This window comes from Lepisosteus platostomus, chromosome 3 (assembly GCF_059453375.1).
Source record: "Lepisosteus platostomus isolate fLepPlt1 chromosome 3, fLepPlt1.hap1, whole genome shotgun sequence".
Classification (NCBI taxonomy): Eukaryota; Metazoa; Chordata; class Actinopteri; order Semionotiformes; family Lepisosteidae; genus Lepisosteus; species Lepisosteus platostomus.
The window spans coordinates 35,804,582-35,819,524 of NC_142613.1; the positions used below are offsets into that span (position 1 = coordinate 35,804,582).

The 14,943-nt window shown below is 34.7% G+C and overlaps 1 long non-coding RNA gene across 1 annotated transcript; it reads right to left on the reverse strand.

Annotated features, from left to right (window-relative positions):
- Positions 1–1,655: 1,655 nt before the first annotated feature.
- On the reverse strand, positions 1,656–6,854 carry LOC148674802 (uncharacterized). The gene is made up of 2 exons (XR_015935398.1): positions 6,797–6,854; positions 1,656–3,270 (listed from the first exon to the last, which is right to left on the reverse strand). It is a non-coding gene; the product is annotated as an uncharacterized LOC148674802 (long non-coding RNA).
- Between the last annotated feature and the right edge of the window lie 8,089 nt (positions 6,855–14,943).

Below are 14,943 nucleotides of genomic sequence, written 5' to 3' on the forward strand. Positions count from 1 at the left end.
CACATGTGCACCACAGGAGTAATAATGACCCACAGAACCTGCACCTCTTCTGCACGTACTATGTCAAATCCTGCAGAGCCCAGCTTTTGGGTTCTGGGTTCAGCAGTGGGCTGGAGAGGCTTCTATGTGGAGTCTGAATTCTCTCTGTGGACATTTGTATTTTCTCTGGGTGTTCCAGAATTCTTCCTAGTTGAAATCCATGCCATCTAGGTGAATTGGTGCCTCTAAAGTATCTCTGGTATGGATACATGTGTGAATGTTTGTACTGTATATGCCCAGAGGTGGACTGGCAGCCAAAGTGAGTTTATCCTGCTTTGTTATCCAGGTAAAGCTCAGTCTCACTGAAACACTTTATTGAGCTAAGTGTTTATTTAAAATGGATGGATAGTTCAAATATCAATGTCTCCTAAATAAATGGTTCAGAGAACAGATAATCAGTGTTCGTCTTTGGCCATCACTGTCATCGTGTGATTGTGATTTTGAACAGAGCGGGCAGCAAGTGCAAGTCACTTAACTAGACAGGTTTAACTGGGAGGATGAGTCCAAAATTCTTCCCTGAGAAGACCCTGAGTTTATAATAAGGCTACAAAAAGCAAAGTATCATGGTGATCAAAACCACAAGGAATCCACAGAGCATAGAGTGAATAAATGTGAACATTGTGTATTTAGAAAAAAGTATATTATGTATACAGTATATAGTATATGTTGTATATTAACATTTATTACGTGTATGAAGTGTTATTTCAAATGCACTGATTGTTATACTTTAAATAAAAACACAGAAATACTTAATGGACTTAAGGAACCAGCATTTCTTTTGCTAAAACCATTCACAGGAAAAAAGAAAATTGTATCACCAACAAGTTTACTGTACTGAAATACTTTAAATAGCTTTAATTGATTACCTACTGTATAGTTTGGAGATCAGATCATATCTTGACTTTTCATATATGTATACTAATTTTTCACTTTGATTAATTGTGATATTTACTTATTTTTGCCTGTGAATATGTCCATGTTTTTCTTGGTGATACCCTTCCTAGTTGCTCCTGTGTTGTAATAATCTAAAATATTTCACTGTGTCCTAAGCACTGATTTGTGATTTTACCTGCTCTGACTTTGTGTAACTTCAAATTAAATATCTAGATATACAAGATGTTTAATTTTAGTTAAAAAATCTTTATTGCTGTGGACTTTCACCAGCATGAAAGGACTTCCTAGTCTGCGATGGACTGGTGTCCCATCCAGGGTGTATCCTGCCATGTGCCCCTTGCTTGCTGGAATAGTATTTGACTCCTCCACAACCCTGAATTAAAAGAAGTTAGAAAATTGATGGATGGACTTCATAGCTTTCAGCTCTATTTTAGTTCTGACATTTATATGTAGTTTTTTTCTATTGCTTTTTAAATCAGAGCTAAATGAAAAAAAAAACTAAGTGGTATTCTGTAGTAAACATCAGAATAATGTTTTTATGCTGTCTTTTCTGAACTTTGTTTCTGATTCATAAATTAGTGATTTTAGAATTCTCTGGAAAACAAGTTTTGTAAACTGGGAAACACACTGCTTTCTTTGTTCTCATTACCTAAGGAACATTTAATGTAATGTATAATGTACAGAACATTTTTAATGTGTACAAAATAATGCAATTACAGAAGTAATTTTCAATGGTTTTTAATAACAGACATTGTACATGAGTTTGGTGCATTATTTTTAAGAAAAACTAAAATATTGACTACAAAGCATATGCTACCCCATTTGTATAAATTGTAGGTCACATTTGTTTGATTAATATAAAAAATGAATGCTTTGTTTAGTAGAAAAGGGATTTAAGGTTTTTATAATAAAATAAATTAAATAATTGTTAATAATATTATCATCTTAATAAACTTAATCAGCAATAAAATAGGTCTTCAATATGGAAAAACTAGTGTTTAGGTATGGATAATGCTGATATGCATTTACTGTATCTTCATGTAATGGCAATACTAACTGCAGAATTACAGAGTGTTGTTTTGTCCCTGTAGTGCAGTTTAAAGAATAAATGTCTTTCAAATACTGTACTTTCCTGCATACAATTCATGTCTATAAACACAAAATTAGAAAGCTCTGAAATATAAATATATACCTTGCTAATGATACATAATCTCGCACTTTTGGGGATCATTCAGTTGTGACTCAGATGTAATATGTTATCCAGTGTCATGTTAATCACTTGAAAACAAATAGGACACTCTGAGATTACGGAAACATATTGTAACGCATACGGCCGACATTACAGGTTATGCGAGCTGTCTTACCAGCGTGGTGACGTCACTGCCCTTCCCTGTGAATAGCAGGGACCTCAGTTGCCAGGCTGAGGGGAGATTTCCCTTTAGCTCAACTGGCTGGTCCCTGTTGAGTGATGCCGGAGTCCCGGGTTCAAGTCCCCAGCAGTAGGGGGGCCGACCTGAGCCGGAAGCAGCGAGGGCGCATACCCACGTGAACCCGAGAGTGCTACAGTATTTTATAGGGCTCTTCACTTCACACACAGGCTTAAATTGATTCTCTGCAACATAAATGAAAATTCAGCCTAGGTATAATATGGGATTTCAGTTATGTGAATTTCCTAAACAGCAATTAATATCTAACTGAATGTATAAGATATAAATCAAAACAACATTTGTATCTAAGTATCTGTCAAGTGTTTGCTACTCATGAACTCATGGCACTATTAGGACTCTTTGAGTCATGGTGTATGGAATGTAATTCTTTTCTTGCTTTAGAATGTGAAGGATACTCTCACCACAGAATTCACATGAAATAGTGCTGTTTTTAAGTGATATCATGATTGTGGATGCGGGTCTTTGTCAACATACTAGACATGTCAGCTCATGAGAATGAGCTCCAATTCACTCTGCAAACCTGTACTCCATCTCTCAAAATTCATCTATCCAAAAGTGTTGTGTATCCACTGTGGTGAAGTATGCCATTCATTTACTGGTAATCAGGTTCCTATGCCTATTGTAGAAGCAAGCAGAAAGAATGTTTTTTGTTGTTAGGCAATACTCGGTAACTACTGAAATTCCATTGATAATGGATGATGATGTACATCGGAAACTTAAACATGTCCAACTACAATATGCATGCTTTTAAAATAATATTTGATTTCCCAGGTACATTTTCCAAGGGAATTTCACTTCTAAGACACAATCTAATATAACAGGGGATCCCATCCTCATTCTCGAAGTCTGGAATCCAGAAGGTTTTCTTTGTCTTGTTACCATCTTAAAGCTGTGGAGAAACAATAATCTGGAACAGTCAAATGTTAACTGGATCAACATACTCTTCTCTCAGATGAAGAAGTGTTTATTATTTTAGGAGGCACGTAAATCTAACTGAATTTGGACCCCGAGGATCAGAATGTGGAAACTGTGTAACATACTGATACAATCTGGTTGTGTTTAAGTGAACTATTCTTTTCATTTGGTTTATGGAAAATTCTTATCAATTTTTATTCTACTACTATACAGTATTTCCATTTCACAGAAGTGGGGTCTTTTTACTGTAGGATACAATAATATAACTCGGAATTAATACATTCTCAATAAAGCAATACATAACAGAAATGTCAATTGAATATCAATAACTTGTTTAATCTAGAAATAAAGTACACAAACTTTCAGTTAAAAAGATTTTTCATCTACATATTAATAACATAACTCAACTAGGTTTTTATTTGTGCATTACAAAATGTCACTTTAGAATTGAATTTAATATACTGTATGCTCAGGCCTTACTGATATTTATAGCATGACAGGCACATGTTATAAATGTAATGGCCTATAATTCAACAAAAAAAAAATACAACAAAAATGCAATCAGGCTTCAAAAACGTCATCATAACTGTGGGTGTTAGGCTAATTCTCAACGGAGCTATGAGGGCTAAGTTAATTTCAATATATTTAACTCCACACAATTGAAAACTCAGAGGTACCCATGACTTTTGCCCATGGCAGTGTGTGACCCACAAGTGTTTGATTGTCTTCCATGCAGTATTCCAGTCTGTTTCAGAGCAACTTTCCCATACAACCACTGGTTTAAGAAGGGATTTTAAATGGACCAAGCTGTTTCCGTTAAAGGATGTCTTTTTTTTTTCAAAATATAATAACGTGCATTCTCTTTTGTGGCATGAGCTTGTGTTAAATGTACTGGTTGCAAGTTTATCATACTGAAAAATCAATTAAGTGCTGAATGTGCACAAATGATGGCACCCTCAAGCTAGCTGTGAGTGAGAGCTGTTGTACATACTGTGAGCAAGAAGCTAGTCTGATTGCTAAGGGCATTTTATGAGCTTCAAGTCAAATTTGCACACTGTATGTAGAAGTCCGCCAATTTTCTCCATTTCTTATTTCAATTTTATGAGCTGTTTCAATTTGCTGAATGTTACAGTTTGTACAGCCTGCACACTTCTTGTTCTGCACATTTTGAAGGTAACGATATTTTGTTTCTCTCAAGTATGGTGCAAGGGAACATTTTTAAACAGTATTTCCTAAGCACTTGGTGGCTTTCCAAGTTGCCTGAAGGAGAGTTATACCATATCCTGGCCTTTTAATATCTTGCAGCTGAAGAAAAAAAAAAGTCCCTTAGCTGCCCTAGGTGGCATCCCAATAACTAATTGTATTTATTTGTTTTAACAATATATTTTTGCCTCCCAGCTGTTGGGTTCTGGGTCTGATTCTGGCCTGGGGCTACTTCTGGGTGGAGCTTGCACGTTCTGTCCCATGTTTACATGTTTTTTCTTTCCATTTTCTCACACCTTCCAAACATACAGTATAATGGAAAGGTTAATTAATATCTAAAATTATCAGTGTGTGATTGTGTGTTTACCCTGTGGTGGATTGCCATGCTGTTCAGGTTGTAGGTCCACCTCGTGCACTTGAGCTGATAATGAATGGATGTGTATTTTCTGTTCTGAGGCTATTTGTACCATAACTAGACAAAAATACAAAAATGATCAAATTTGCTCAATCGCAAAAAAAAATATTTCTTGCTTGATAACTTATTTTTTAATGTAATGTCTAAAATAATTATTTTGCGTGTACAACAGTATTAAAAACATACACTGTATTGAGGTTTTTCACCAAATTGACGATTAGCAACTTTTCAGTATTGTATATACTCTATGCAGAAATACATTTGTCCAATCTTGCCATAAACAGATCGCCATTGAGTTATTGTGCCTCAATAGTAAGGATTCTCTTACAGATTTATTATCACTTGATCGTGATCTTGATCATTTTGACTTTTCCCTGTAAATCTTTAGACTATGTAACTGGTGAATTCAGAACTTTCCATATGCTGTGTCATTCACTCAGAGTCAATCAAATTACAGCACAAACCAAACAACACTACCACAACCACTGGGACACACACAAACAAGCACAACAGCAGGGAGAAGCAGACCCTGACGATGTACAGGCTCCGTGCCCACCGCCTGGCCACAGAAACTGGGTGACACAGGCAGACCTGGCAGAAACAGGGAGAGAGCTGCACTTTCTATTACACCACAATAACTATTCAGCTATTAGACAATCGTTCTTCACTAAAAAAAAATCCTACAATTCTTTGCCAAAGTCAGAACAGCTATCAATTTTGCTGTGAGAGAGGAGGAAAAACAAAACACAATAGAACTGGGAGCCCAGTATGTGATCTCCTGTTACAGCCTGAGGAATAGAGACTGAGAGTCTCGCAAAAAATAGTAAGTTATTGAAAACATTTCCAAATATTATTATTTTATTGTTTAGGCAACATTGTAATTCATTAATAATGCCAATAAAGTTCTTTCATTTTGAATTGTTCTCTATTTCTTAATAAATATTGTCTTATTTATTAGACCACAATGACATAGCACTGCATGGCCTTTTTTTCTTGGAAAAGCATTCATGGGACATGTTTCCTCTATTGTGCAATTTGTCCTAGGATCTAAAATGAGCACCTAGAAATCTCACCACATTCAAAAGAAATTGAACTTAATGAAGACGGCAAAGTAAATAAACCGTTAAAGGTACTTCACTTATTGAATCATCAATTCATTAACATTTGCTTAATATATATAAATACATTTTAAATAAATTCATATTGTAAACAGGCACCAGGGGCATATAAAAGGAAGGGGATTTACATTTTAGATTTTTGTTGCCTGCAATAACAATTAGGAAATTGTGCGTGTATTCTTTTCAGATTGTGGATCCTAACATTTGTATTTGTACTTGTTTATGTGTATACTGAGTTTTTTTACATGTGTATTTTAAGTTATTTAACAGTCTTATCCTAAGTATAATGTATACATTTTACAAAGTTATGAAACAAATGTTAAATTTCCATATTTTTTATATAGATTACATTTGGAAGGTAAATCTTACTGCATGTTTGAAAATGTGTTTTGAAGATTGAGCTGCCCTAAGACTTTTTCTAACAGCATTTGAAAAACTGAAGACTAACAATTCCTAGATATTCTCATAAGAATGTATAACTTTAATTATTCTAACAAATAAGAAAGGAGGTCTGACAATAATCTAAATGTATTATTACAATAACATTTGTAAGTTTCATTTATTAGACATTTATTTACTTAACAACACCCAGATTAAAGAAGGGTGTTAGGTCAAATAATCATTTTCAGGTAAGAAAACCAGGCAATTCAACAAAAAAGCATGAATTAATTAAATGAGTCAAAAGCTTTCTTTTTTCTGTATTTGGAATATATGGAGGTTTTCCACAAATAATTAGGATTTGGTTGTCAATATTTAAAACTTACTGTTTGTGAAAGCTGGATTGAATGCAAAGTCTGAAAAATATATTGGCTGCTTCCACGTGCTCTTTGAAGTTTCTTCAGGATCCACTAAATCCCAAAAGTGCACAACATTCTCACAAATCAATGCAATGCAATGGCCCCTCAGTCCTCTTCACATATTCTGCCACTGCGTGCAGTTTCATAGTTGCTCTCTCTGACTGATGCCAACATCCAGGCTAATAAGCTTTAAAATGGTACCTGCTAATTTGGGCACAGGCACTGGAAGCATGGAAAGTCAGTGACTACTTAATTGGATTAGTTCTGTTTTCATACACACTTTCAGGCATTTTTATAACAGCTTTCCCAACACCATAACATGCAACAAAGGGATCTGGTATTTGCCAAGGATTCACACCCTAGCCAGGGGGAATACACCTGGGAAGACTGTCATTAGTAACAGAATAGCAAGCAACCGACATGAGCGATGGATTTCTCTCATTGTCACTGACAGCGGTACCTTCATACATTTTCACCTGAAACCCAACCCAAGCTGCAGTCATAAAAATAGAGTATTACCTATTTGCTACTTGCCAACTCTGTTTCATTAATTGAAGGCTACTGAAACTAGTGGCAATACTCAGAAATACCTAAACTATAATTAAGGAAAAGGTCTGTGTTCTGTTAACACATATTTCTGTTAATGGTCTTACATGTTCTGTTTGAGAATAGAATTATGTATATTCAGTTTATGTTCTCTGCCTTACTGTCTACTAAAAATCTGTTATTTTCTTCTGGGAAAGTCATTTTTGTTGTAAAAGTTCTTGACTTTTTTATCCACAGGACTTCTGCTAGTAGTACTACTGCAGTTAAGCAGTTTAGTCCAAGGACTGCCAGCCATGCAGTTTTCTTTCATATGCCGAACATAATTTCCATCACTAAACTCGAGCTTGTTTTGTCATTGAAAATTGTGAAACTCATACCTTGCCTCCCAAACACCACCTACAGCTACTCAATACATGTACAATTAGCACCTGAGAAAAGCAATATATACAGTATTTTGCCATAAGACACCAGTGTTCAAACAGCATTAATAAAAAAGGCAGAAAAAGCTAGCAGCTCACTCTGTCTTGCTAAAAACATATGTTACACATTTCCTGGCTATGCCAGAGGTTCCTCCTTTCTGTCAGACATTTCTAGGAGACTGCACAATAAAGCCCAGCTGAACAGAGCCTTGCAGTTCTAATAATGCTTGGACACAGTTTCATTGTGACACAATTCATTTCACAGTCGTCCCCAAAATAAGTCTTATATAAATCTATTAGTAAGATTATAGTATCAGGTCATACAAAGTTGGCATTTTAAGGTTTTCTCACATACTGTACAAAAAGTGCCACAGTTTTTCAGCTTACAACAGCATGAATTTATTTAGAATAAAATGTATGCTGTAAATAATGCCTCACAGAGTATGAAGACAGATCATTTTCTATGCAGAAGTCCTGGGGGTAACAAGTTCTACAGTATATGATGCAGTACAATACATTCAAGTCAATATCCCCCACCTGCAGGTGGATCTTTTTGCAAAATGTATACATAATGAAACTCTTAAGGACTTTGGGGCTGTATTCAGTTTAGTGATCTAGAGGAAATGGATGCAAATAACTACATTGTTTATTAAAACTCTTCTTGCTGAAATTCATTCTTTAAAAGACACCAAACCACAGGAGACTGAGTCTTCAGAACCTTACTGCTCTAAGGATGTCCTTCAGCAAGGTAAACACTAGCGTTATGTAGATTCAGTATTTCAAGAGCTTACATTGTTGGAGCACTGAAAGAAATTGACAAACGTCTAGAGCATCTGCTTACACAAATAATGGAAAATGTTTTAAACATCAAACCTATTATTTTTCACAACATATCAAAGCTTTAAGGTTATAACAGAATATTCCACATTCATAATTTGAAAAGGCAAGTCAGTATACAAAGGTTTTTTATTTTTTTATCAATGGAATAGATTTTCCAGTGCTTCCCTTTGAAAACTTCCTATTAAAATATGAAATAATCATCCATTCCTCCCTTCATCCTGAAAAAGGCCCTCATTAGACTTCTAGGTTTTACAAAATAACAATTACACCAGAAAGCATGTATGACCTCATTGCACTTAATTTTGTGAACTGTTCCCATTGTATTTAGATGAAAATAGCTAAAGAACCCTGGAAAGGTCAGCTTTTATTATGTAGCCTTGTCATGACAACAAAAGGAACAAAAACTAATTTGTAAACCTCCATCTATTTTCTTTAACATTATTTTTTTTTCAAATACTGTATGTCTAGCTGTAGCCTCTGTAACCCTGTAACTCTGTAACTGTAACCTCTGTTACAGTACTCATTTAAAAACAATCTAAAAATTCTGGGTTTTATGGAAAAAAGCTTTTGGTCTATTATATATATATTTACTTCCATTCAAGAGTAAGCTAATACATACAGTGTGATGTGCTTATATATTTTTTTCCCTTTGATTATTATTACTGTTGTTTTGTGAGCCATGGGGGACTGAGGTATTTCCATGTATTAAAGAACACTGTTATTTCTGTATATGTACTGTTTACCTGACACATTTTTAAACCCAAAATATAATTCAAGTGACTGAAAAATTCAATGGCATAAATGGATGGTAGTTTCAGTGAGGTTAAAAGTTTCAAGATGAGTTTTAATTCTTTGTGTTGCCTCTTATCAGCCTTCTTAAAACTGAAAGCTGTCAGCTGCATTCGTTGACCTATCACAAAGCCTAATTGTTACTAATTAAATGATTAATTATTCATAGATTTTATTTCTTATTAGCATAGCAGAGCCTTGTCAAAGTATGAGATATGTGCAGTTTATGAATCTTCAGAAAATAGATTCCTTAATAAATTAATAAAGGGGCTCTAGGGTTTCATTAAAAGGTGGCTGGAGGGGGTGGCAGCCGGTTTCCAGGGATACCACAGGTGGTTTGCTCTTTTTTAAACTTGTTTGGGCCAGATGATTTTTCACCCTGTGTTTGCTTCTGTTACCTCAGGCAAAAAGTTGAAAATTTTAATGAAACCCCTGTTGTCCTGGATATGACTTTGATCCCTTGTGGTGCTCCTCAGTGGATTCTGAGTTGGGCAGTCGGGTTTGAGGTCTAACAGCAAACTGATACTGAAAAAAATATATATATATAAGTATGAAGGACACACAAAAGATAGCATGAAGGGATGTATTATGGAAGGATAATGAAGGTGACGGCTAAATTCATACAAGATAAAAGAACCTGTTCTGTTCATTAGCTAAAATATTAAAATTTTAGAATATAGCACTCTACAATTTGTGGTAATGTTTTTTATAGTATATATAGCAATCATGCCTATAAATCCAAGACTACATCAAATAGAACAGAACAGTCACAAAAACAGCAAAATCTAGAACTTGTTTTGTACAGGGCTTGACACAGATGGTCATTACCATTTTTATGGGGTTGCTCTTAGTATTTCTGTTTTTTTATGTAGACAAGAAAATGGCAATAAAAAACACTGGCTTAAAGGATTAGATACTTTAAAATAATATGTGAATGGCTATGCTATTATATTATACTATGCTTTTTGAAGAATTTCCCTTAGCTTCTTTCAGAAAGAAAATCCCTTAGTAAGTTAGAGTGTGTCCCCCTCTTCTTAAGTTAGCCTAAATGACACAAAATATGAAACATACTTGAACCTTAGCACAACTGTATTTTTTTAGTATTAAGCATTAAGTACTGTACTGTATTAAGACTTGCTTGTATTGAAAAATACACTTAAAATGTATTACTAATTTACTGTTATTTTATTACTAATGCTCAAAGATTTCTGTAATTAACAGATATTTCAGTCAAATGAATATGCAAACAGGTGAAAATTCATGCTATCATTAAAACTGACCGCTTTCTAATGATCATTTATAGGGCCTTGCTGAAGTCTGACCCACAAGTTACAGAATGCATGTGAGGGCATTGATCTTCTTACCAGTGTTGCTCCCATCTCTATGTAATGACGGATCTTGTTCTGCAATCAGCCATTAATCTTCTGTAAAATTTGACTCCTGTTACCCTACTCCAGTTGCATTAAAAGCTGTATGGGGTCAGAGATTTGAAGAGAGCCTTTTCAGCAGTTGCAGCACTGACACATTGCACCTTCAAATCAGAAAGATGCTGATAGGTTCTCCCCGAGGATCTCTCACAATTCTTTTATCATATGTTTTGATAAATGTGCAAGGAATGCAGGTGTTACTGTGTGTAGTGTTTAGATTTTCCATTTCTTGGGAGACAGTAAGTTTTTCTCATTGATTTCCTGGGGCAGTAGGAGTTAAAAAAGCCCAGATGTGGCTCAGCCAATCAGACCGAGGAAAACAGTCAATTATCAGAGGGTAGTTGACTGCTTCTCTTAGAATTTCTTCTGATCACAAGAATCTGTACCCCAGAGCTGCTGAATCCCTGTGAAAACAAGAGCTGCCAGATGATAACCAAAATACAGTATGCAGAATGAGCTTCCATAAATAAAGCTATGCTGCAAAAATGGTATAATCCAGTCTGACTTCTTTAATTCATTTTATGTTTTGACAAGCCAAAAAGGCAGAGGGTTAATTTGTTATTTATACATTTCTGCTGATGTCATCATAAATTGTTACACAATATCATTTATATTGTTATAATTTGTTATTTGAATACTGTTATTGATATTGATATTGAATACAAATTGTTATTTAGAGATTTCAATTCATATTGTTATAAATTGCTACACAAATGCTGCAGGATCATTCCCTAGAAATGACTGCTCAGTAATTCCATTCCAAGTTGCTGTTTGGTAAAGACAAGACCTCCCTGCTTCATTTGTTGGTAAAAGAAAGTCTTAAAGGCTTATTTTAGTTTGATTTATACATACATACACATATATATATATATGTAATTATGTAAAGTACATTAGTTTTGCATGTCAAGGAGTAAATGTTAAAGAACTGTATCTATTATATACTCATAATATGGGAGCAAATGTGAATATAATTATCACTCACAAGCTTTTCCTTTCTTATGTGAAAGTAACCAAAGTTTAATGTCATCATTTCAGCTTCAGTACTATGTCTCAAGACATTACAAAGAGATTAAAAGTAAAAGTCAGTGAGGAAGAAGTGAAGGGAATTAATTTCCTCCAGCAGTAAAGTCGCAGGAGTATGTGACCTTTCAACAGGTGATTAATTTCTTTTGAGTGAGGCAGCTTGTCTGTTATTGAAAGCTAGATGTTTAACTACCTCAGGAAAGCAAATTAAACTAAGAGCTTTTGACTCGACATGGAGCTGTTTACTTTTAATTCCCACAGCAATCAAAATGCAAAACACCAAATCAGCAAAGATACATTTTATCATGGACTTCACTGTGACTTTGTGGAGATGATAAATATATCTAGAGGCATTATGATTAGACTCATTATCTCAATTTCGTAAAGGAAAAACGTGGATCTAGGCTTAACGTCCAATGATCTTTTTTTTTATTCAGAGGTTTGGGGGAGGAAACATATACCAAACAAGTGCAAGACAAATATAAAAACAGTTTTCAAGGAATGTACTGTAATTGCTTTTGAATTAGATCTCTTGTTTTTTTATTGCTCGCACAAAATGGTTCTTGAACTTTGAACTTTGAATTTTTGTTATTGTACGGTTCATGAAAGTTGACTGCCAAACCAAAAGCAAATGCTGTACATTAAGGTGAAAGTACTTAATGAGGTAAGATCAATTGAACTGATTTATACTGTACCATGCATTTAACTTTCAGTCAGGGTAAAAAGGGGGAATGTCTGTGAAATTTTGAATACATGGTACAGGGTACAGTATATGCAGGGATTTCAGGCCTCAGGTAGAACAAGTCGTTCAGAGTGTCATCAACCTCTGCAGCTTGAAATTCAGTGCTATCCCACTGGATCACCTGACTGATCTCTTGGATTAATCAGATCTGTTTTTTCCTGACTGTGCACCAAGCAGGGATGCTGTACTGAGAGGTAGTGAAGAAATTTAAAGATGAAGATTGTAACATTATTAATTTGACGTGAGCCCATTACAGTGACGTAGTCATGACACCTTATAAACATGCGGTAATATTTTTGTTGCTCAGAAATATCAAAAATGAAAGTCCGAAAGAGAATAAAATTATCTAAAGTATTTATCCATCCATTTTCAAACTTCCTCGTCCCACATAGGGTCGCAGAGGAGCAACAAGCGCCTGGCAGGATACACCTCAAATGGGACACCTGTTCATCACAGGGCCCACACACACACAAACACGCACATTCCCACCAGGACCAGTTTTCCCAGAAGCCAGTTAACTGTTTCAGTATGTTTTCGGATTGTGGGAGGAAAATGGAGTTGTGTAGCCTAATTATTTCTTTCATGTGAATATTGCTGTATTTCTAAATAACAAGAATTGTTTTAAGAAAATACAGTATACTATATGGTACAAAGGAAAACAATTTAACATTCTATTAAGTGCGATAATGTGTATAAACATACAGTAGTTAAAACAATGCTGAAGAAGTGCAAAAAGTAATCCAGTGTTATTCATATCTGTAAACAGATGAGTCTTCTGAAGTATTTAAAAAGCAGCCCAGGGCAGTAGTGGAGTAAAAAGCAGGTGCCCTAGTCTGTGCAGGGAGAGGAGGTATAAAATGGGGATTAAGAGAAAGTTTTTCTTACCAGTGCAGTGCAGGATTTGTGCTGACCTGCACTGTTCACTGTGACAGCTGAAGTCAAACAGGGTTATTTATGTTAAAAACATGTAAAATTACAGGATAAGATAAACTCTTTTCTTTTAAGTATTGTTTTAAATAAAATATTTTCTAAATTGCTTTACAAGAAGAAACAACAGTACCAACCTAGCAAAAAGAAACACAGTTGCTGTTGGGAAGTTTTAGAATACTTTAGGTGAAATACATTTTATCTATAAAAAGTTGAACACCCTCTTGTAAATACTACTGTTTGTTTCGATTTTCTATTTATTATAAAAATCATTTGCAGTTTCATCTTACATTTACAAATGTTGCTTCAACCAAAATGAGTGAAGTTGCTGTTGTTATGGATATAGAGCTCACTCACTGGTACTTCCACTCAATTTCATGGATAAAGTGACTGTTAGTGTCAGAATAAGACCAAACCAGCCACACAATAACTTTACCAGCCACAATAACTCTAAAAACAGATTACATAGCCTAATTTAGGTTTCCCAAATGTTTACTTGGAGAAAGGGAACATCTTTCTAAGCTCAGCTGTTTTTCCTTCTTTCATCCATATGCTTTTGAACTACATTTAGTAAGAGACTCTTCAGCTTTGAAAAGGGATACATATTGATCATTCTATACCAACATAGGTCCAGGGATGACCATCTCAGTTATTCTTATTATTTTTTGTAATAATATATCATATAACCCTTGAAGAACTATTCATCAAATCTAATTCTGTGCAGCAAAAATAATGCTAATTTATTTGTTTATCAATAGGAGTTCAAAATAGAAAATAATATTTTATGGTTCTTCTCTCTTACACAAATCATGCCCAACATTTAAACGTGTTGTTCATGTTTTAGCCATTAATGGATCATAGCACCATCTTTATCGATACAAAATTAGTACATTACTGTTATTTACTGTCAAAATTGTAAAAATATTTTAGCAAAGGAAGGAAACACAAATCTATCATTCACTGTAAAATAAAAGAGAAATGTTCTCCTACACTCACCAGCTGCCCACAATGCCCCATCTTTTTTTCTTGCACTCTCTGTTTCCGTCTCATCACGGACTCCCACTAACCTGAGTGTACAAAACTCTTTTTTATTTTAAATGTACTTTTACATAGTTACCACTTGTGTCCTTAGGTTCATGCTTCTCTGCAGATTGTGAAAAAGATAATCATTTTGGCAATGACAAAATTGAGGATTTTCAGTGTTTGAATCTGGTCTCCATGCAATCTTCTCTGTTCATTACTAAAACCGTTACAGTAGGTTCATTTTGCCTGAAAGCTAAAGTTGGGAATCTCAGTATCTGGTTGCTCTTTTCTCTACTGAGTTGAGAGCAGCAATATATTTTTTTAACCTGGTAACCAAAATTGTACACAATATTCTAAATGAGGTCTTATTACTATATT